The sequence below is a fragment of the Diceros bicornis genome, chromosome 23 (assembly GCF_020826845.1).
Source record: "Diceros bicornis minor isolate mBicDic1 chromosome 23, mDicBic1.mat.cur, whole genome shotgun sequence".
In the NCBI taxonomy this organism is placed as follows: domain Eukaryota; kingdom Metazoa; phylum Chordata; class Mammalia; order Perissodactyla; family Rhinocerotidae; genus Diceros; species Diceros bicornis.
In genome coordinates this window covers 28,188,167-28,211,067 of record NC_080762.1, presented here as the reverse complement: position 1 = coordinate 28,211,067, position 22,901 = coordinate 28,188,167, and the positions used below count along the sequence as shown (strand labels likewise).

General features: G+C 39.6%; 1 protein-coding gene across 1 annotated transcript in view; it reads left to right on the top strand.

Moving 5' to 3' along the window:
- CRYBG1 (crystallin beta-gamma domain containing 1) overlaps positions 1–22,901 on the top strand; it is a 195,843-nt gene that overhangs the window by 102,461 nt on the left and 70,481 nt on the right. The window lies entirely within an intron of this gene.

The window sequence follows — 22,901 nt, the reverse complement described above, 5'->3', positions numbered from 1 at the left end:
GGGAAAGCTAAAATGTGTGACTGGAAGACTAAAGATAATGCTAACTAAATGCTTAGAGCCTTTGGGCAGTGCGTGATTGTGAGAGATCTTTGTGATTATGACAAATGCAATCTAAATTAATCTCTCCAAGGTAACTTGCATCATCTCAGCGAACATCAGACCATCTACTCTAATTCCCGGCTGACTTGAAGGAAGACCTTAGAAACCTAAGCATGCTATTCACCAAGATGATCCAAAGAAGAACCCTAAATAATGAGGGACTTTTTTCCTGTTTGATTTTGTTTTACTAGAATCTTAAAATGAAGGTTGACCAACTTAGAGAATGAGAGAAGTAGGGACTGTTTTTCGCATTGATGCCAAAACTCCTAATTTAAAGCATCTTCCTGTTGGTGATGATATCATTCAAACCAGTGCAGAGGACTTTGCCCTTGGATTCTCTCATAACATTTGCCTAAAATAACTAAAAAGAATAGCAAAATACTTATAAGAATTAATTTCTATGAGTTTAGCAATTAAGTGAAGTTCCACCATAATGTATATGTTAATTCAAAATATTGAATTTTTTCAGGTATTTTACAAAATGACAATATATATTGTAACAATGATAAATACCCTTAAAAAATCTCTCTTTGGTTTTCTATTTTATTTTAAAACTTCAATAATCCAAACTGGCTATAGTAATCTAGTAAGTATCTGTGAATGCAAAAAATTATGCCTGATCAACATCTATTCATCTCTAAATTCTGATTAAATATAATCTCATTTGTGAAGTTTCCCTGAATTCTCAGTTGGTATTGTCTGACATCTCTCATGTTCTCATGGAATTTTGTAATATCCCAAGTAATTTCTCCATGTTATTCAGAAATTATCTCTCTTCTCCACTAGACTTCTGTAGAGCAGGTAGTCACATCTCGTTTATACATAATGCAATGCCTGGCATATGGAAAACACTCGATACGTGTGATTGCAATGACTGGAACGGTGAATTATAGAGCACTGAATATAGCAAAAGACCAGAGCTCTGATTTCAGCTCTTCTTAGACCACCTGTGTTATCTTGGGTAAGTTATTTATCCTTCCTGGGCATCAGCTTTTATATTTGTAAATTAGGGGATGCGAGTTGGATTATATAGTGCTCTGTGCAGCCCTAGGGATCCTCTGAGGTGCCTCAGAGGCTGCAAGGGAAGAAAGGGATGGAAAACTGGGTGGAAGATGAACCCAAGCTTGCAAGCTTCATGCTGTCTTCACTCAGAAAAGCTCACTTGTATCTGTATTCTACTTATGGCTGAATCTGTGTACAGTTTCTTTTGAAAGGAATATTTTACTACTGAAAAAATTATAACAACAACTGGACTAGCTTCCATATAATGTTCTTCCACGTCTAGTAGCTGTGATTTGTGTAACACTTTTGTTACTTCATCTCACTATCATGTTGCCTTTTAAAAGAAATTTTATCACATTGTTCTCATTATTTGTATGCGCCCCCTCCCCCCAATATAGGTCTTCTCTGCTCTATTTTTACCTAGCCAACTTGTCTATTACATCTTGTAGTTATTCTTTAAAACTGAATAAGCTGCTTTCCCTATTGAATTTTCTTTAGTTTGTAGAATCACTCTTAAATTTAATGAAGTGTTTTGAATTTTACTCCTATCTATCTGAGCATTAGCAATATCTAGTTTCATCTATAAATCTGATGAGGATATTCTTGATCACTTCCTTCTAGTCATTTATAAAGTCACTGAATAAAATGATATTTGGGTTGGAATCATTGGGGGGGTAGTTGAATAAATTGATATTTGAGTTTCCTATATTGCTAGCTGATCCTGCAATGAATTGTATTTTCTACCTTCATCTTTTTAAAAAACAATATTTGACTTTGAAGTAGTAACTTGAAAACCAGGTAGAAAGTTTTAGAATAACAGAGAGAGCAGAATGGAGAAATAGATTTGGAATATCATCAGAACAAATTAGAAGCTGAAAACTTTCAAAGTATTTTTTTCTTTCTTTCTTTCCTTCCTTCCTTTCTTTTTGTAAATTGGCAGCAAAATCTGACCTGAACTCTTATGAGGCAATTTACTGTCTTTAGTTATCCCACTTAGAGTGAATTGTCATACATTTTAGCTGCAGAAATATTAATGTAGTAAGTATATGCACATATTACCTTTAAAAAATCTGAAGATTCTTACTTTTAAATACTCTGGCCCCAGTGGACTTTTCATAAGGGATTGTGGACTTGTAGTAAGTTTAGAGAAAGAATGCCAGTGAGGGGCCTTATAGATCATACATAACTGGAAGTTGTATGTAAGTGTTGAATACATGATGAGAGACTTATAACGAGTGATTAAACTGAAAAAGAGAAACATGATAATTCACACAATTAGAAAGTAAAAAATAAAAGAGGGAATTCAAGAAATAGGTAAGTTGAAGAGGATAATGGGTTTGATGAAAAGAAGGCTATGGTTGAATTTGTACAGTTCTTGAAGTTTATGGGAGCAGAGGAAATGGACATGGGAATGGAGAGGGAGCCTGAGGTTTATTTACAGGTTGGAAGAGAGGCGAAGGCTGGGAGTGGGGAGGCTAGAGGCTGTCTAAGGGGCAGGAGCACGGAAGGAAGGGCTGCTTGTTAGGACAGGACACATTAGGCAGCTTTAGAAGGAGAAAGAGGAGAAAGGAGAAGAGACAATACTAAAAGCGCTTCAGAATGAGGGACTCATTTGGGAGTGCAAATTGGTTGTGAGGCGAGTCTTGAGCACAGGTAGACCACAGTCTTGGGGGGAAGAGAGACACATCTTCTCAAAGTATCAGAGTGTGAAGTTGACACAAGAAGGAATTCATGCTGAAGAGTTTCACTTTTCTTTCTAGAGAAAGTTACTACCCAAAAAATGGGTCTGGGGGAGAACTGATGGTTAAGAAGAGCGTAATTTTGGAGTAACCACTGACAAAAGAGTATGGTAGGAAGTCAACAAGAAACTGAAGGCTGTCAAACAGGCCAGGAAGAGTTAAACGCCATAAATCTACATTCCAGATGGGCCCAAAGTACTGTTTGGCCATGGCTTTCTGGTTATTCGATGTCGTCTAAAATTTCCCAGTCCACAAACGTGGATTATCTTTTAACTCTCCCGGCAAACGTGTAGATAAAGTGATGCACACAAAATTATCATTTGTCATTAGTTTTCCCAATAAATGAGCAAATAGATATCCCAGGACTGTCTAAGGACATAACTGCCACACTGTAATAGTCTCCTCGTTGGTCTCCCACCCTCTTCTTTTGTACCCTTACCCCTACAATGCTTTCTGCATAGAGCAGCAGAGTCATCCTTTAAAGGCACAAATCAGATCCTACTACTTCTCTGCTTGTAACTCGACAGTGGCCTCCCATCACACTTAGAAGAGAAATCTCCAGTCTTTGTGCAGATTTACAACCCTTAGTGAACTGGCCTCTGCCCCCATCTAAGTCACACTCGCCTCTGTGCTCTGCCCAGCCACACTGGAGCAGTTACTTGACAAGCAGAACTCTTTCTCACCTTGAGAATTTGGCACTACCTGTTTGCTTGGCCCGGAAGCACTTCTCCCAGTCCTCACGGGACTGATTCCTTCTTGTCCTTCACATCTTAGCTTAAACGTCACCTCTGCAGAAAGGCCGCTCAGTCATGACCACCTCAACCTACATGAGTTATCTGCATAGTACATATTACTATATATTTTCCTGCTGGTTTGTTTGCTTGTTTAGTGTCTGTCTCTCTCTCTTACAATGTAAACTCTCTGAAGCAGAGATTTTTGTCTTATGGTCTCTGCTGTATCCCCATTCCTAGCACAATGTTTGGCACACAGTAGGTGCTCAATAAATGTTTGTTGAATGAATGAATGTTTCTCTGTACGTTTTACTTTCAACTTAATTTCCTTAACTTTTTTATTTCTCAATGACTACTTAATACTTAGGAGGTATTCAGTAATTTGTTCAATTTTCTTAATTTGGTTTGATTTATTAACTTCACTTTGACACAGTAAGTACAGGACATTGCTTTTCTTTTTTTTTTTAATTTTTATTTATTTATTTATTTTTTTCCCCCAAAGCACCAGTAGATAGTTGTATGTCATAGTTGCACAGCCTTCTAGTTGCTGTATGTGGGACGCGGCCTCAGCATGGCCGGAGAAGCGGTGCGTCGGTGCGTGCCTGGGATCCGAACCCCGGGCCGCCAGCAGCGGAGCGCGCGCGCTTAACCGCTAAGCCACGGGGCGGCCCTGGGACATTGCTTTCCTTTTCCACCATTTTGTAACCGTTGAGATTAACCGTCCCTGCAATGTTTCCTAGGCAGCCAAGTCCAAAACCTGTTTTGTTCCCTTGTACCACAACCTTCCCAACCACTGCCTCAGTTAATGGCATTAAAAGAAAAAAATCTTTCCTTGTAGCTATCTTACATAACAGAAAGTCAATATTTTTTGTCAGGAACCAGTTTTGTAACAAACAGCTTTGGCAACTCTGCCCCAAGGCCCATGGAGCCTACGCTTATAGAGATAGTAAGCTGTCACTTGTGCCGGTGGGGAGAAGGTGCCGCACCTCTGTGGGGGCCAGGCCAAGGAGCTTCTCTTTGGTTCCCGAGGTGTCACTTCTCTCTAGTCTCTCCAACAACAGCCTGGTAACACAACACTCTGTAACACACACCCAGAGAAATTGAACTGACTGAAAGCCAGCCATAGGTAAGAGGTTAAATAAGAAATATAAATAAAATAATTCTGCACTATTAAAAAGATGAGTCTAGAGCAGGAAACCAAAAAGCAAGTATATAATCAGAAAAATGAAATAGGGTGGGTCTGCCTCGACCACCTTCCTAAAGTGATTGACACTGCTTTGCTGGGTTGTCACACAGTATAATTAATGTGTGTCACTCCTAAAGGGACATATTACTACGTGTACCATGAAGCCTCTTTATATTCAGCACTGTGCAATCATTAATTAGCTCAAACACAAGCCCCTGAGTTGGTATCATTATCTCTGCTTTGCAAACAAGGAAAAGCAAGGATGCTGGTGCCTAGACTCCAGGCAGTATGTTACTGGGCTCGGTAAAGAATCCTGGAATTCCTGACTCTGAGCCTAAACTTGGGTTTCCTGCACTGTGGAATCACTCTATTATACTACTGAAGACAGCCAAATGGAAATGTCCCAAATACATGTTGTTCTTGCAGTATTTCGGCCCCACCCTTGTGGTTTTCTACATGAAAGGAGACTGCTGTCTGCTTGGCATGGTTGGGGGCTGGAGGAGAAGGACCAGAGTGGTGCGGAGGGTATGGCATGGTGAAATGGAAGGAAAATTAGTCACGTGATTTCTCGTCTTCAGAGAGAAGTTAGCTGAACTAAGATTCTTGAGGATGTATCTTAAGTCTGAAGGATATGTTGGTCTTCAGGGAGCAGAGCTGAACGTGCAACTTGGCCTCCCCTTCCAGAAGTTTCTGGTAAATCCTATAAGCAAAGAGCAGACAAACCCTGTCCTTAAAGGAAGTATTCCAGCACCAGGAATGGCAGAACAATGAGCTATGAAAACAGAGAGAACACATGTATACCAATGTGTGGGTCTTCATTGCAGTCATTTCACAGACACCTGCCTGATCCACTGATAGGTAATGTGACCTGGTTTTTGCTATTCACATTTCCACAGGATCATATCTATTTTAGTCTTCTCTATAAATTATTCAAATGAGCCCAGAAGCCTTTCTGCACCAGATAGGTAAAGTAGTACCTAGGGGTTAATTTCTGGAACATCATACCCCAAGAAGAGTCTTTAGGAGAGTGTTTGGCACAATCTATTGAATACAAGTTACTCTCCCAAGGAGGCTACAGCACTAACAGCCAGGGGAAAAGTGGGGTGTGGGTCAGCCTGGAAGTGAGGAGACAGCCTTTGGGCTATTCCAGTTCTCCAAGCCTTTCTCCTCCCCAAGGCATGTTTTAGCCCTATTAAGCACCTTTTATGCCAGGCACTCAGAAAAGAAAAAGAGTCCTTTTTATTTCCATGCCATAGACAAAAAGGAGAAAATAAACAGAAAGTAGATAATAGAATACACAAAAAAGATAGAATCTTTCACCCTCATCTCTTATCTTTGATCTGATTTAGGGAGAGACGTTTAATAGTAACTGTTGAAACATTTCTTTCAAAGTCTGGGCTGACCAATAAAAAGTTCACTGATTCATGATATTTTTAAGCAAAACATATTTACTTTCAGAACACAAGGCATATCAGTATGGCTTTAGCTCCTCTTTTGCAGGGAGAGAAAAACATCATAGCATTCCATGAAAATGTTTGCAAACGTAAGCTGATACCTGCTTTACATCTTTAATCAGAAGTGGGATTTGAAAAAAATCTTTCATGTACTATTTTTCCTTTACAGAGTTATTAGAGTAGGAATTGATTTTGTTGAATTTTTTATTCTTTTTGAGTCTGAGACTCTCATGAACACTAAATGTATGTTTCTGTGGAAATATAAATTACTCAAATATTTTGGAGAACCAGATGTCTAGAACTGAATTGCAATATTTGGCTGTCTGGAACCTTGGGAAACATGTTGTTCTAGATAGTCAAGTTTTATAGGGGACTTAGTGTCGATCTTTGTAGGCTGGAAACTTTAAAATTTTTACTGTTTTGAATAAGACCTATCTAAAGATATGTTTACTCATTTTTTTAGACAGAATATGCTAAACATTATTTAGCGCTTTTTTTTGACAAAGCATGATTATTAGGGATAACAGCTTTTTAGTGGAAATACAATAATGTTCTCAAAGCTTATTGAAGTGCATGTTCTATCTGCTCTTGCAGTAAATTATCTTTTCTGTGTTTTTTTTTAATAGTTTTTTCCTAGAAGTTTTCTTCTTATTACCTGTCATTTCTTACTTTTGTCACTGTGTACTTTTAAAAAATCTTTAAAATGTTTAAAGTGTTTTGATTAGTTATGTGTTTGAAAATTAACTAATGAGCTAATGCTCATTAGAATGTTGTATAAAGGAAGAGTAAATGGGCTTAGAGTGCAGCCAAAGGTACCTTCTCTAACACTAACTATTCTTATTTAAGAAAAAATTTTTATGAGGAAAATTTTTAAACATACACTAAAGTAGAGAGGATAGAGTAATGGACCACTACACTATCCCACTTACAATTTCACATCATCCAATTTCAACAATTACCAACTTTTGGGCAATCTTGTTTCCTCTAGACCTCCCCTACTCTCCCACCTTACAGCTGGGTTAAAAGCGAATCCCAACATCAATAGGAACTCATGTTTAGCTTAATATAGATACAGATGGTTACATATAAAAATATTTAGATATATTTGTATCTACACATATATATTTCCTTGCTGTGTCAGCTGGGAGGGCCTAGAAGCAATGACACCACAGTAGCAATGAGCACACCTAGAACCCAGATCTTGGTTTTTAATACCATTCTCCAATAAAATGACCCAGAGCTCCTTTGAAAATGGCTGATTTTAGGTCTGGAGCACAAAATATACAAGATGAGCCTGGAGTGTCTTGTAGTGCTACAAAGTAAAAAAGTGCCACACACACACAAACACAATGGTGGAGATATATCAAAAGGACATAGGAGCTAACCAAAATAGCTCCCAGTAGCCAAAACTGGAACAATTTAAGCAACAAAATAAATAAAGAAGTATTGTATTATAACTCAAAGTATATAATAAATATCCTTGAGTCCATACTGGTAGAAATAAATGAGTGAATAAATAAATAAACAAATAAATGGAGGAGAAAAGACAAATCTCCTATGCAGAAGAATTCCAAATGATTTATGTAGACACTGCACCCTTGAGGAGGGAGAGCATAACACCCCCTGCTCCTTAAGTGTGAGCTCCACATAGTGACTTCCTTCCAAAGAGTACAGTATGGAAGAAAGATTAAAGAGTAACTCTTCAGTGGAGAAATTTGACAAACACTACTAAGATCAACATCAGGAGCCGTAAATCATGTTAACAGTATGTACCCTCCATATAATGTGATGAAAATCACATTGGCCTCTGTGGTCTTCTTCCCCAAAACCCATAATTACAGTCTAATCATGAGAAAATCACCAGACAAATTCCAATAGAGGCTCATTCTACAGAAGATCAGACCAGTACTCCTCAAAACCATGAAGGTCATCAAAACCAATGAAAGTCTAAAGGAAACACTCACAACCAAGGGGAGTCTAAGGAGACGACAACTAAATGTAATGTGGGATCCTGGAACAGAGAAAGAACATTAGGTCATTTGAAGCTGAATAAAATATGTGCTTTGGTTAATGATAATATATCAATATTGGTTTATTAATTGTAATGAATGTACTATACTAATGTAAGATGTCAATAATAGGAAAAACTAGGTGTGGCATATATGGAAAATCTCTGTACCATCTTATCAATTTTTTTGCAAACCTAAAACTGTTCTAAAATATAAAGTCTATTAAACTAAAAAAAGCCAATTCCAGACATATCATTTCTTCCATGAATACATCAGTATATATTGCTAATAAAGACTTAAAAAATGAGCACAATACCATTATCACACTAAAGAAATTATTGATAATTATTTATATTAATTATAATTATATTTTAATTATATAATTATTATAATTATAATTATATTATTAAATATCCAGTGCTCTAATTTTTCTTATTGTCTCAAGTGCATTTTGACGGTTGGTTTATTTGAATTGGCATCAAAACCAAGTCTGCACATTGCATTTGGTTAGTATGTCTCATAAGCCTCTTTTAATCTTTAACAGTTCCTCTTCCCTCTTTTTTTTTCTTGCCATTCATTTGTTGAAGAAAGTAGAATTTTCCACATTCTAGATTTGATTGGTTTTATCCTCATGGTGTCACTTAACACTTTCCTCCATCCCCAGTACTTACTGGTAAATAGTAAACTGATAATTAGATCTCAATTAGATTATCTTTGGCAAGAATATTTCACAGGTGGTGCCTTGTACACGCTCTATGGTCTCTCTTTTTTATGATGTAAAGATGGATGTCCATCCTGACCCATCTTTATAAAGCCTTTTACCTGTTTCACCAGCCGTTGATGACTATTGCCCGGACCCATTAACTCATTTGATTTATTGGCTGAGATTTTTCTATTAGAAGAACTTTCCCACATCAACTACTTTGTTACTCTGAAAAAGAATTCATAAGAAAGGCAGGAAAAATGCTTGATTTTTCCCCCTTTATTTACCAGTTTTCCGAATAATGATTTGTTACTCTAGAAACTTCCAAATGTGGCCAGCTAGCTTCGTATTTGTTGTCTGTGCTGTGATTGCAGCTATGTAGAAATTATGTTAAGATAAAGTAAAAAGTGAAAAATACTGATTTATTAGGCTTATAAGACACTGGTGGACTTTTTATCTTTAAAAGTGTATATTTGTAATATTGTTAAGAAAGTCAATTTCAGAAGAGGGAAGTGGCAGGAAGAGGGTTACATTTCCAGCAAGGGTGATTGTCACCGGCAAATTTAAGGCACAAGAAAGAGGGAAGAAAGAGAGAACCAGGTGATGGATATAGCAGAAGTGAAGAAAAAAGAAGGGAAAAAAAAACAGATATACGTACGTATATGTATGTGAATGTCTTGAACAATATTTTGTGTTCCAGTAATATTAATTGCTGACCTAGATAATCTCTGTTTTGCCATCCCTTTCTTGGATTCTTTATTTACTCTGAGTGAGAACTATAAATTATCAGAATAAGATTGAGTCCTCTTTCTTTTTTCTTTTACTTCTGTGGTGCATAAGATAATTTTCTGGACACGTAATTTCAAAACACACGTTCATCTGTTTTGAAACAGAACCATGAAATAGACTTGTCCTACATAAACTGAGGTGTATTTACTTAGTCACTGAGGAATCCAATTCATGAGTTTACATATGATTATATCTTTGCAAGAAGACCACTGCTTGCTGAGAAATGATGGAGAATATGATTACATTTGCCAAAATACACCATGACTCAGAAGCTAGCGCAGAGTATTGAAAAAAACCAGAAGAACTGTGCCTTGTTGTTCATTAAGTAATATATCTGTGGTCATATTTTAAAAACTATGTGTTCAGATTTTGTCAGTTGTGACTGTTACATCTTTGCCAGTGAGTTTTTAATATAAATCATCTTGCTGTGAATCAGTTCGTATGTTACTAGGAATAGTTATAGTGTATAGTAATTTGCAAATCTTTATAATTGTACTATATGTTTCTCTTTTTATGTGCTTTTACATTTAAGAAGATGAAATTTTAAAAGGAAAATTTAAATGTTTTTTTAAAGTCATACGGTTTTACTTTTTATTTGGTGTTTTGAATGTAGCTAAAAATTCTGAATGAATTTATGTTAAGAAGTAAAAATGAGTAGATTCAGTACCCCGCCCCCCAGACCTGGGAGAGTGTGGCCCCACTTTAAAAAGGACCTCTTCTTTGTCTGTCCCTCTGAAGGCAGGCCCTGCCGCCAGGGTGTGTATCACCAGGCCTGAGAGGCGGCAGGCAGTGTGTTCAGAGCTTGGATGTGCAAGCTGAGATGTTCATTTGCAGATGTGGGAGGCCACTTGTAGTATAGAATGGAGACAGGAGAGGGAAGAGAAGGAGGCAAAACTGGGCTTGAGGTCATTTTGAAGGTGCATTTTTAAAGGGAAAAAATTAGAACAGACTTTAATAGTTAGTTTGATTTATAACTTTAAAATATTTAAACATATGGTATGTGAGCCTCCATTTATATTCTTGTTCCCCTTTCACCACCAGTGTTGGGACAAACTTGGGTAGATTTTTAAAACAAAACAAACAAGATTGAGTTCATCTGTTCCTATTTTCTTAATTCTCTTAACCTATTAGTAAACACTTTAACGGGTTATCTTTGAATAGGTAAAAGTCTCTACCTAAAGATATATTCCATAAGCTTTTAGGTTTTTAGAATAAGTATATAAAATCGCCCCAAATGTTTTAAGTGCCAGCTCTTCAAGGAGAATACTGGGGGAAGGGGAAGAGAATGGAAAAGCAATTAAATAATCAGCTATTGATACTTTCTTAATTCTTTGTGTGTTTAAGACACAGAAGAAATATTTTTAGTCTAAAAAATGTTCCCTGCTCTAAGGGAGCTTATAAACTGGGTGGGAAGGCAAGAACAATGTACATGGAAAAATGGAAATAAAACAGAGCAGCAAATACGAAATCAGTGTTACCAGTAATAAATGCTTTCAGGGAAGGATTTCAGGAAGCTTGGGTTGTCAGGGAGGCCTCCGGGCTGGGCCTTACCGTGTGAATCAGAACTGAAGTGGCACAGGCAGATGAGGTGAAATCCTGGGAGGGAAAAGCCACGTGGACAAAGGTACAGAGACAGGTGAGGGGAACTGGGGACACACGAGTTTTGTTGGAGCGGATGGTTTGTGTGCCACAAAGGCAGATGGACTTGAAAGATGTATAGTGCTGTCTGTTTAGGGCTTTGAAAGTTTGGGCTTTATGCTGAAGACAGTGGAGAGTTGCTGAAGGTTTTTGAGATACAGGAAATAGGATGAAATCTGTAATTTGGAAAGAATGAACTAATGGCTGTGTTCAATGCACTGGCAAAGGGAGACGAGAGGCAGGCAGACCGTGGAGGTCCTGACTCACAGACCAGAGGAGAGGCTAAGGGTCTGACATTTTGAAAAGAGAGATGTTTTTTCTTTTGCAGGACTTAAAACATTTCCTAATAGTTTTTAGAGATATCACCAACGATTTCCATTGGGAACAAATGATTGGTGATGAAATATAATGTAATAATAGAAAATGAGGACCCATGTAAGTAGGATAAACTTCCACTTACCACACTCATATTTCATGTCTTGCTAGTGTTTTATGATCTTTACCTGTCTGCTTCTCTAAATGAAGAAAAGGTAAGCACCACCTAACTCGTATTTGAAGTAGATCAAGTATGTTCCCAGAATTCAACCAGTGGAATATAGTTATCTTAACCTTATCTGTCAGAGCATAGGAAAGTGTCTTTAGCCCCAGGTCATGAGAACATGTTACTTTTTTATATAAAAATGTCACATGGGGTGGGCAAGCAGCATGGTAAATTGGAGAAAGGCATTGGCCCCTGGGAAGTCTGTGAGGTTGTTCTCCTGAGGATCCTTCCACTGAATGGCTCTAGGACCTGGGGCAACTCATTTATCCTTCTTGGACAGCCTCACTTAAGCAGATTAAATTCCATAAACTCCCAGGCTCTTTTCACCTCTAATGTTTCTATAATTATGCAAGTTAGATCTAACACCAAAAGAGCATTTTGTACAGTAGATTTCTCATACACTTTGAGTCAGTCTCTCTGGTTGCATTTCCTGGTGGCCATCACACCAAAGAATGACTCAGCTATGGATTTGTCTATGATTAATTCATGGGAAACTGGAGATGGAGATTTTTTTTGAAATGCTAATTATGTATCAAGGTTATTAGGTCATTCAGTATGTGAAGTAATATTTCTCCCTCCCCATGAATCACCATTAAAAATGAGTAGGTGTAATTTACTGGATGATATTCTTTTCATGCATTTTTGGGGGACTGCCCATGAGGGACGTGAAGTGAGGCCAGTTCCCTGTGTAGAACCACAGGCTCTTTGGAAAAGGCTGAGAGACAGTGTAGTAAATTGGTTAAAAGCATACATTCTAGAGTTACATCAACTCAGGTTCAAATCCAAGTTCTGTGACTTGATAGCTGTAAGATCAAGGGCCAGTTATGAAACCTTTCTGTGCTTCAATTTACTCATCTGCCTCATCCGGTTGTCGTGGGGATTAAGTGAGTTTATTACATGTAAAGCCCTTAGAACACCACCCACCACAAACATTTGGTAAAATATTACTATTATTATTATTAGACAAGGCAAGAAAAAAGATATTTATTTAGGAAGGCACCCTGGCGTGTAGAGCTGTAGGCATAATTATGTGGACAAACATATCTCCTTCAAGGTCAGTTCATCCACTTTTGCCATGTTTTTTGATATTGGTTCGATTGTAATTCCAAAGTTACAAAAATGACATTGTTTTGATCATTGTTTCATCCTTATACTAAAGATGAATATATTTTGTCTATATGGGGCACATGCTTACTTTCAAGGAGGAATGTTCTACAGTAAGCTGAAGTAGAGGAAGAGATGGTTTAGAGGCAGATGTGAATGAAGGAAGTGGTTCTTAAGTTTGCTTTATGCTTTCAGTAGGTAGTGAATATTCATTTAAAAGGTGTTTACTAGGGGGAAGTTCTGCTGTGGTTCTAGGAACTAAAATTTCAAGTTCAGCTGAAGCAGTGAGTCAGGGTTTCTAAGACTAATCCTCTTCAGGCTACTTCATTTTTAGATAACAAATGGAGGTTGGTCTTCAACTCTTAGTTAGTAATTACCTCAGATTATCTCAAATTAAGCTTCATCTATCTGAGTTTTAGAAAACTCCTAGCAAAACATCTCCCTCTCAGTCATCTCTGGTGATCTGAGTGGTGAACAAAGAACCAGAAAAGTAAAAAACTGAGAGGGATGTGGACAATGGGTCTTTTTGTGGCCCCACCCTTCCTTCAGACTCTTGCCCTATTGGGGAACAATTTTCTGCCAAGGTTTGCCTGAAGTTTCTCTCTTGCTCAGCGAAGAAGGAACCATTTGTATGGGGCTCATCAGAAGTGCGTGTGAAGGTTTTCTTCCTATCTGAAGGATCTCAAGTCGTGAAAAAGTCTTTTCATTCTCCCTTCGGGTGATCCGGAGCAGGGCACCGGACCAGACTGCTGGGAAGGAGTGTGCCAAGGCACCAGTTCCTTCCCTTAGGGCAAGGGAAGCTCAGCAGAAGTTCCTGTCCCTATACAAAGGAGGAGGGCGCGGTAGTGCTCCCTGGCAGGGAGCCCGACAACAGCATAAGTGCCAGGACTGTGCCCCTGAGCTGGGATGTGGCCATCCACTGGGCGAGACAAACTAGAGGGACAGCGATGGTCTCCACTACTGCTCCCTTAGGCTTAGAACATTTCCGGATAACCCTCCATATGCCACCCTCTTAGGTTAGATCTGCACACCGTGGAGCTCCTCAATCATGAGAGGGCACAAAAATGCAAAAGAAAATGAGAGAGTATGTGTTTTCTTTTATATTAAGAAGATTAGATCTATCTTGTCTCTCCTTCTAAACCTTAATTCCAATTATGTTTGTAACCAAATAAAGCTGGTTAAACTGTGGTTTGGATTGAGACTGATGACAGCTACAATCAAGAAACTGGTACACATGTGCAACTATGACATACAACTATCTACTGGGGCTTTGGGGAGAAAAAGGGGGAAAAAAAAGGAGGAGGATTGGCAATAGATGTTAGCTCAGGGCCGGTCTTCCTCAGCAAAAAAAAGAGGAGGATTGGCATGGATGTTAGTTCAGGGCTGATGTTCCTCACAAAAAAAAAAAAAAAAAAGAAAGAAAAGGAAAAAGAAAAAGATCGCTCCAGGCTGGCTTTCTCCAGCGGGGTCCACATCTGTTTCATGGAAAACCTTCTCACGTCCTTTGGCCCTCACCATCAGTTGAAGTACCAGTGCTTCCCTTTTCTCTCCAATAATCTCAGTCCAATAATATCAGTCCTTTGCCCTTAGATTTCTCAAGCGTGGGTCCTCTGTGTCTCCCAACCTCCAGGAGACACACATGAAGCTCTCCATTGTCCCCCTAAACTCCTCTCTCTAGGGAGGGAAAGGGAAGCACCTGTGTTCTCTCTTCCATGGGGAAGTGAGAGTAAGGAAGAAAATTTCCACTCTCCAACAACCTTCTTCAAATATAATCTCTTTTATGGCTTCTTTAACTTCAAAATTTCTCATGCTGGCCTTGAGACATCACCTCTGCAGTCCTGGCGTAGGTGGTCTAGCACCTCACTCTGGGTTGTGCAGGTACTTGCTACTTACGGATTTGTTCTCAGCTTTGCAAGTTTACCTGAAACTGAGCAGAAAGTATTCCATTTTAACATCCTGTTACATAACTCTATATAGATATTTTTACAACCTCTGCTCCTTATCTTGTACTGTTGGAGAAATTATATAAAACAATAATAGCAAATTCTGACAGAGCATAGTGTTAATTACATGCCAGGCATTGTTCTAATCCAGGCATCATTTTAATCCTTTTTTTTCTTTTTGCAGTATTCACATTTTTACGGAGAGGTATAAAATATATGTGGTCAACACGGTTATTTTCATTGGCAAATGGAAGAGTTAAGTATAAAGACTTGTACTTGACTTGTTATCAAGATTATCTGCCATCAAATTACTCATATCCAGGCTTGTGCAGGTCTGGAATTCTCTTCCCACTGGATAGGAACATGTAGTGAGAATTCCAGTTGACAATAGCATTTTTATTAAAAAAAAAAAAAGAGAGAGAGAATCAGCATAGTCGAATTGTCTTAGTCTTAAGGAACTCTGGATTTTGGATTTCATCCTTGGAGGAGGTCAGGATCTTCCCAAGGCCTGGGTCCTCAAATATTCTTCCAGTCATCAAAAGTGGACTCCTTTATTTTCTCATACCCTAATTCCAATGATACTTTATTCATTTTTGGGTTTTTTTTTTCCAATTCAGAATCAATTAGATTACCAGCTTATTATAAAGGATATCACTCAGGAACAGCCAGATGGAAGAGATGCACAGGGCGAGGTACAGGGAAAGGGCCAGGAGCTTCCATGCCCTCTCCAGGCAGCACTCTCCCAGCACCTGCACATGTTCACCAACCCAGAAGCTCTGATTAACCCTTTTAACAACTTTGTGAGGTAGATACAATTATTATTCCTATTTTGCCAGGTGAGAACACTGAGAAATAGAGGCCTGTCAACTTGGCCAAGGTCACTCACTGGCAAGTGTCAGAGCTGGGATTTGAACCTGTGTGGCAAAGCTACATGTGTGCTGCTTCAAGTGCTGTACTGGTGGGAGGGGCATCCTCTCTGGAGTCAGGCAGACCTGGGATGAATTCTAGCCAGCTCTACCTGCCATGTGACCTTGGAAAAGTTACTCCTTTAGTTTTTTCCTCTGGAAAATGAAGATAATGCATTTGGCCTTTTGCATTCATGTGGCGTGCATCCGGTGGGTTTGGCCCTTTCTTTTCCTTCCCTACACTCCTTCCTACGTGATTCTAGCTGAAGACAGAGTCTCTTTACTTCAGGTGCTCCAGATCCTCTGAGATCTGTCCAGCATGAAGATATTAAGGTTTCTTCTAGCTTAGCAAGCAAGCTGAGGTGGCATTTTTGCTCTATGTAATGTGTGGTCCTCTCTTTAAAGGAGATTGGGAAGGTGTGCAAAGATATTTCTATACTTCTGGTCAAATGCAGGCCTTGATTTAAGTTTTTCAGTTGTATATCCTTCTTCAGAGTAGTCCTGAAGCATGTGCATGAGCAGCAAAGCGCTGGGGAATAATTCCAGCAGGATATGATTAGTTCTGCCCACAGCCTGGCTGTAAGCAAGACTGTACACAAGAACATCATGTGGTACCTGGGACCTTGGCATAGGGGGTGCTCTGGTGCATTTAAGTGGAGAAAAACCTACATTTTTACTCTTCATCCCTTTAGCATGTAAAAGTGGCACTGTGAGTTTTGGTATCAAATAGACCCGGATTCAACCCCAGTTGTATATCACTTAAAACTTTCCAAGACAGGTTAATTAATTTAGCCTTGCTCGGGCCGGCCCCGTGGCTTAGCGGTTAAGTGCACGCGCTCCGCTGCTGGCAGCCTGGGTTCGGATCCCCGGCGCCCACCGCTTCTCCGGCCATGCTGGGGCCGCGTCCCACATACAGCAACTGGAAGGATGTGCAGCTATGACATACAACTATCTACTGGGGCTTTGGGGGGAAAAATAAATAAATAAAATCTTAAAAAAAAAAAAATTTAGCCTTGCTGAGCCTCACTTTGCTCATATGTAAAATGGGACAATAATACTTACCTTTTAGGGTGGTTGGGATTAAGTATGATCAGGGCTTCTTAGAAATTAAGAAAGGCCTAGGTCACTTCCATTTTAGAAAGTCCTAATACATTAGAACAACAACAACAAAATGAACAAATGCCAAAAATAGGATTATAAAAATAATGGTATGTTCTAAATGTTTACTTTTACAAATTAATGTTCTCAGCACACACAAATATAAGGCAATATAATTATGTAATTTACAAGATAAGCATTTATACTAAAAAATGTTAGTTTATATTTCATGAGATGTGGTTTTATAAGGGACAAAAATTCCTGTTATTGTCTCAATGTACCTGAGTCTTGAACATCATTTAGAGATACAGGTTTGTATCTGAGGCCTCTCAGGACTGTGAGGCCCGGGCTGAGTGCCCTCCTCCTCCCCTTGTTAGAGACTTTAGGCTTTGCTAAAGCTCCTGGTTCATAGGGGGCACTCCATGGACCTTAATTCCCATCCTCCCTTCTTTCCATCTCCCTTTCTACAACTGCCTCTAGGACGGTAGTGAAAAAGACTCCTGCAGTGCTGTAATAGATTTGGCTTTAGCATTGTCCCAGGGCCCCATCACTTTTTTTCTTTCAACTTCAGATGTTTTATTACTTTCATTGGTTTTCCGGGGCTGGTGCAATAAGGGCACTAGAAATAGTCTCACTTCATTATTATTCATCGTCAATTCTAAAAAACTGAAAAATAACCCACATACCATAAAATTCATCCTTTTAAAGTGTACAGTGGTTTAGTGGTTTTTATTTCCAAGGTTGGATAACCATCACCACTATCTAATTCCAGAACATTTTTATCACTCCAAAAAGAAACCCCATCCATTGTCACTCCCCATTCCCTCTTTCCCTCAGGCCCTGGAAACCCTTAATCTACTTTCTGTGTCTATGGATTTGCCCCTTCCGGACATAAGGACATAAGATATAAGTGGAATCACACAATATGTGGTCTTTTGTATCTGGCTTCTTTCCGTTGTATAATGTTCTCAAGGTTCTTCCATGTTGTAGCATGTATGAGTACTTCATTTCCTTTTATTGCCACATAATATTCTCTGATATGGATATGTCTTTTCCTGTTTATCCAATCATCAGTCAATGAACATTTGTATTGTTTCCACTTTTTGGCTATTGTGAATGATGCTGCTGTGAAAATTCGTGTACAAGTTTTTGTGCAGACATATGTTTTCAGTTCTCTTGGGTATAAACCTAAGAGTGAAATTGCTGGGTCATATAGTAACTCTATGTTGAACATTTTGAGAAACAACCAAACTGTTTTCCAAAGTGGCTGCAATTTTACAATCCCACCAGCAATGTATACCAGTTCTAATTTATCCACCCTTGCCAGCACTTATGTCATTGTTCTGATTATAGCCACCTTGGTGGGTGTGAAGTGGTATCTCATTGTGGTTTTGATTTGTGTTTCCCTGATGACTAATGATGTTGAGCATCTTTTCATGTGCTTACTGGCCACTTGTATATCTTCTTTGGAAAAATGTCTATTGGAGTCCTTTGCCCATTTTTAAATTGGGTTATTTGTATTTTTATTGTTGAGTTGTAAGAGTTCTGGATATTAGACTCCTATAGGATACATAATTTGCAAATATTTTCTCCCATTCTGTGGGTTATCTTTTCACTTTCTTGGTAGTGTTCTTAGAAACACAGGTTTTTACTTTTGATGAAGTCCAATTTATCTACCTATCTATATTTCTTCGTTGCTTATACTTTACATGTTATAAGAAACCATTGCCAAATTCAAAGTCATAAAGATTTCACTTATGTTTTTTCACAAGAGTTCTATAGTTTTAGCTCTTACATTTAGGTCTTTGATCTATTTTGAGTTATTTTTTGTATTTGGGGTGCAGTAGGGGTCATCATCCAGTTGTTTTTTTTTTTTTTTTGTGAGGAAGATCAGCCCTGAGCTAATATCTGCCAATCCTCCTCCTTTTGCTGAGGAAGACTGGCCCTGGGCTAACATCCGTGCCCGTCTTCCTCTACTTTATATGGGCCGCCACCACAGCATGGCTTGACAAGCAGTGCGTCAGTGCACGCCCAGGATCCAAACTGGAGAACCTCGGGCCGCCGCAGCGGAGCGCGCACCCAACCACTTGCACCATGAGGCCGGCCCCCATCATCCAGTTTTTTGCTAGAAATACAGTGTATTTTCCCAGTGGCATGATGTCAGAGAAGACACAATTGCAGAACTGATGGCCGGGATTTAAGGGAAGTAAGCATGAAGCTCCTAAGGCCTGAGATCCAGTGGTTTGATTAGGTGCCCGACAGCAGGCAAAGGTGGTGCAGGCCAGAGGAGGGCCTGGCTGACCCTGTGACGAAGCTAGGATTGCTCACTGCAGCCTGGAGTTATCAAGAGGATTTGGGTATTAAAAGAAATTTGGCTGCTACAATGGAGGTAAAAGTTTAGCCTGGAAGAACTCTGTGACTCTGACAAACTAAATGTATGAAGAGAATAATTTCAAAACCTTGCCAGCTGGTACTTCTACTTACCAACCAGTAGAATTAAATCATCTGCAATACTCCATGCTGGTCTCTGTGATGGCCTTTATGATGAGGCCTCCAGCTCTTCCTTCCTCTAATCTCATCTGCATCTCCTTTGGAAACAGCGAGAGGCAGAGGTGCACTTACTCTTGCCCCTACTCTTGCCTTCTCTGCTGGACACTCTCCATTTGGCCCTCCAGGCCATTCTCCACCTTTCTCTATCCTGCTCTGTGTCCTGGTGTGGCCTTCTGGCTTCCTGATGGGTTCAGTCAAAGGGGAGTCCTAGCAGGAGATTAAGGGAGGGAGGGAGGTGAGGCGGACACAATGGAAGCCATTGAGGATTTGAAGCAGGAGAGTGACATGATCTGACTTATGGGTTTAAAAGGATTGCCATTCAGTGTGACCAGGGAGAGAGGGTTCTGGATAGCACCTAGTCTTGCCTCTTCCCGTGTGGCCACAGCCACATCCCCCAACACGTTCCAGGAGGCTGAGTATCTGGTCTATACAATAAATGTGACATGGCATCTATGGCATGGAAATATACCAAGAGAGAGGCCCTCAGAAGATGGCTGGATGCCCCCGAGAGACAGCAGAAATTACATTGAGGGTGGAGGTGGGCATAAAAAAGGAAATGATAAGAGAAAGATAAGTGAGAAGGTTCTGAGAGAAGAAGACAGGGAGCCCAGAGGAACAGAGTGGCTCATAGTAGAGGGTGTGGTGGAGGCTGTACGGAGAGGGAGAGGGGTGGGTGAGAACATGGGATTTGGGCTCCAGCAGCCCTAGGCTTGAATCTGGGCACTGTCCTTAGTTCCACGCCCTTAGGCAAGTTACTTACCTTCTCTGAACTTGCTTCCTCATTTGAAAATGGGAATAGTAACAAGTCCCTCTTCAGATTCAATGAAATTACGTGTATAAAGTGCTTAGCAAAGTGTATGGGACATAGTTAACCCTTATGGCTGAAATTCATAAAAGTATAATGCAAATATCTGCTCTCTGGTGTCCCTGAAGACTTCCAGCCATAGGAGAGCACCTGTCCCTCAACATTCGGATAAAAAGATGGAAGCCCCACTCCACATGCTTGGCAAAGCCAAAGTCCTCCCCGCGCTCCCCGTCCCCTCCGGCTCTGATCCTTCTCGGAGTGACCACTCCCTCTCTCACCTCTCCTCTAGTGCTTCCTTTGGCTACAAGTCAGCCTGTACATGGAACTCACTCCACTTCTTCTTGATTTTCCCAAAGCAGCACGACCTCACGCAGCTATGTACAGCAAACTTTTACTGAGGGTTTGGCGCAGTATGGCAAACAATTGAAAATTACGTATTGGTCACTGCTGTTGATAAAATTTCCTCAGCCGTTCCACACCCTGGGAATGTCTCACTGGCCTTTTTTCTTCTAGTGCCAACCTCTCTCTATTTCTAGAGGCTAGTCTTCAATCCCCAAAATTCCCATTATTATTATTTTTTTCATGAAGAGCTATACTTCCTACTCTGGGGGTCTATTTTTTAATATATAAATATTACTAAAATTATATATAAAATATATAAATATTCTTAAAATTATATATATAATATATAAATTTATTTATTTTATATAATTATATAGTTTATATTTATTTATGTATTATTTGCTGTATGAATATAAAACATTTCTCTGCTAAACCAATGGCCATCTTATTTTAGATCTCTATCCACTAAAATACACAGGAGATTTTGAAATTATTATCTTCTTTTTAGCATAATCAAATTCTTAGGCATGAGTCTCTTAAATGGAGGAGAGCCGTGTAGATTTATGCAGCATGCTGCTGTGTGCCACACCTCTTCTCCCTGCAGAAATGGATATAGTTGGTGTTTTGTTGCAGAGAGGGGAAATTTACTTTCTGGTAGTAAACAAGGCACCTGAGATATCAAAGGAAAAGAAACCCCTAGTATTTACTGCATAGGAAGAAGCAGAAAACAGGTGAGATGACAGTACCATCATCTGAAACCCAGGGAGAAGGATGGATTTCCCTTTATCCTCTTCTGTACCAAGAAAGCAGTCAACGTTTCAACCCAGAAAGAGAACCAAACACTTAACTACTTTTTGAACACACAAATGTGCTTCTCTTGATCCCTTCAATGGCTGCTGTTCACTACCAAATAAAATCCCAAGCAACCCCAAAGGGAACCCTATGTATCAGCCAGTGTTCCCCTGGCACTTCCCTGAAGAGACATTGCACTTTTCCATCCCCACTTTGCTCATGCTCTGCCTTTTGCCTGGGATGTTGATCCACTCCATTTCTGCCTAACAAAATGATTCAATCCCTAGCTTGTGCCACCACTTCCATAAAGCCTTCTCTGATTGCTCTCTTCCTTCACATTCCTAATTTAAGAATTGCTGTGACTAATATAGATACATGATGCTTTATTTTGTCTGCACATAGGTGCCTATATTATGATCTGCAGTAGATTAAAGTTCCTCAAATGCATGAATTAATCTTTACACTTTAAAAAAATCCATTGCAAAATGTACCACAGTGCTGAGTACATGAAAAGTGGCCAATAAATATTCATTGAGTATCAAGTCAGTTTTTGTATCGCTGCGTAACAAATTATCACAAATTTAGCAGCTGAAAACCACATACATTTATGATCTCAGTTTCCATGGGTCAGGAGTCTAGATGAGGCTTAGCTGGGTCCTCTGCTCAGAGTCTCACAACCTGCAATCAAGTTGCCGGCTGAGGCTGCAGTTTCATCTGAGGCTCAGGGCCCTCTTCCTATTCTGGATTGCCAGAATCCATTTCCTTGCAGCTGTAAAACTCAGAGCAGCTTGCTTCATTAAGGCCATCAGGAGAGAGAGTCTTTGATGCTTCTAGACACTCTGACCTCTAGAAGTTTTTTTTTTTAATTTTTATTTATTTATTTTCCCCCCAAAGCCCCAGCAGACAGTTGTATGTCATAGCTGCACGTCCTTCCAGCCGCTGCATGCGGGACGAGGCCCCAGCATGGCCGGAGAAGCAGTGCGTCGGTGCGCGCCCGGGATCCGAACCCCGGGCTGCCAGCAGCGGAGCCCGCGCACTCAACCGCCAAGCCACGGGCCGGCCCTAGATGTTCTTTCAAAGGGCTCACCTGATTGGGTCAGGTCTACCTAGGATAATCTCCGTTTTGAGTAACTCGAATTCATTAGGGAACTTAATTACATCTGCAAAATCCCTTCACCTTTGCCTCTTAATGTACCTAATCATGGGAGTGACATCCATCATATTCACAGGTCCTGCCCACACTCAAAGGGAGGGGATTCACAAGGCATATATGCAAGGGGGTGGGAATCTTGGGAGCGAGCCATCTTAGAATTCTTCTATCACAAATATTTTGGGGCAACAGTCATAATAGACTGTTTTTATTTGATTCTGTCATAAGACCCCAAATTGCTTCAAAATAGTAGGAAAAACTTGAAATTATTATTTCAAATGTCAAATTCTTTAAATAATGTCTATGATAGAAGACATAATA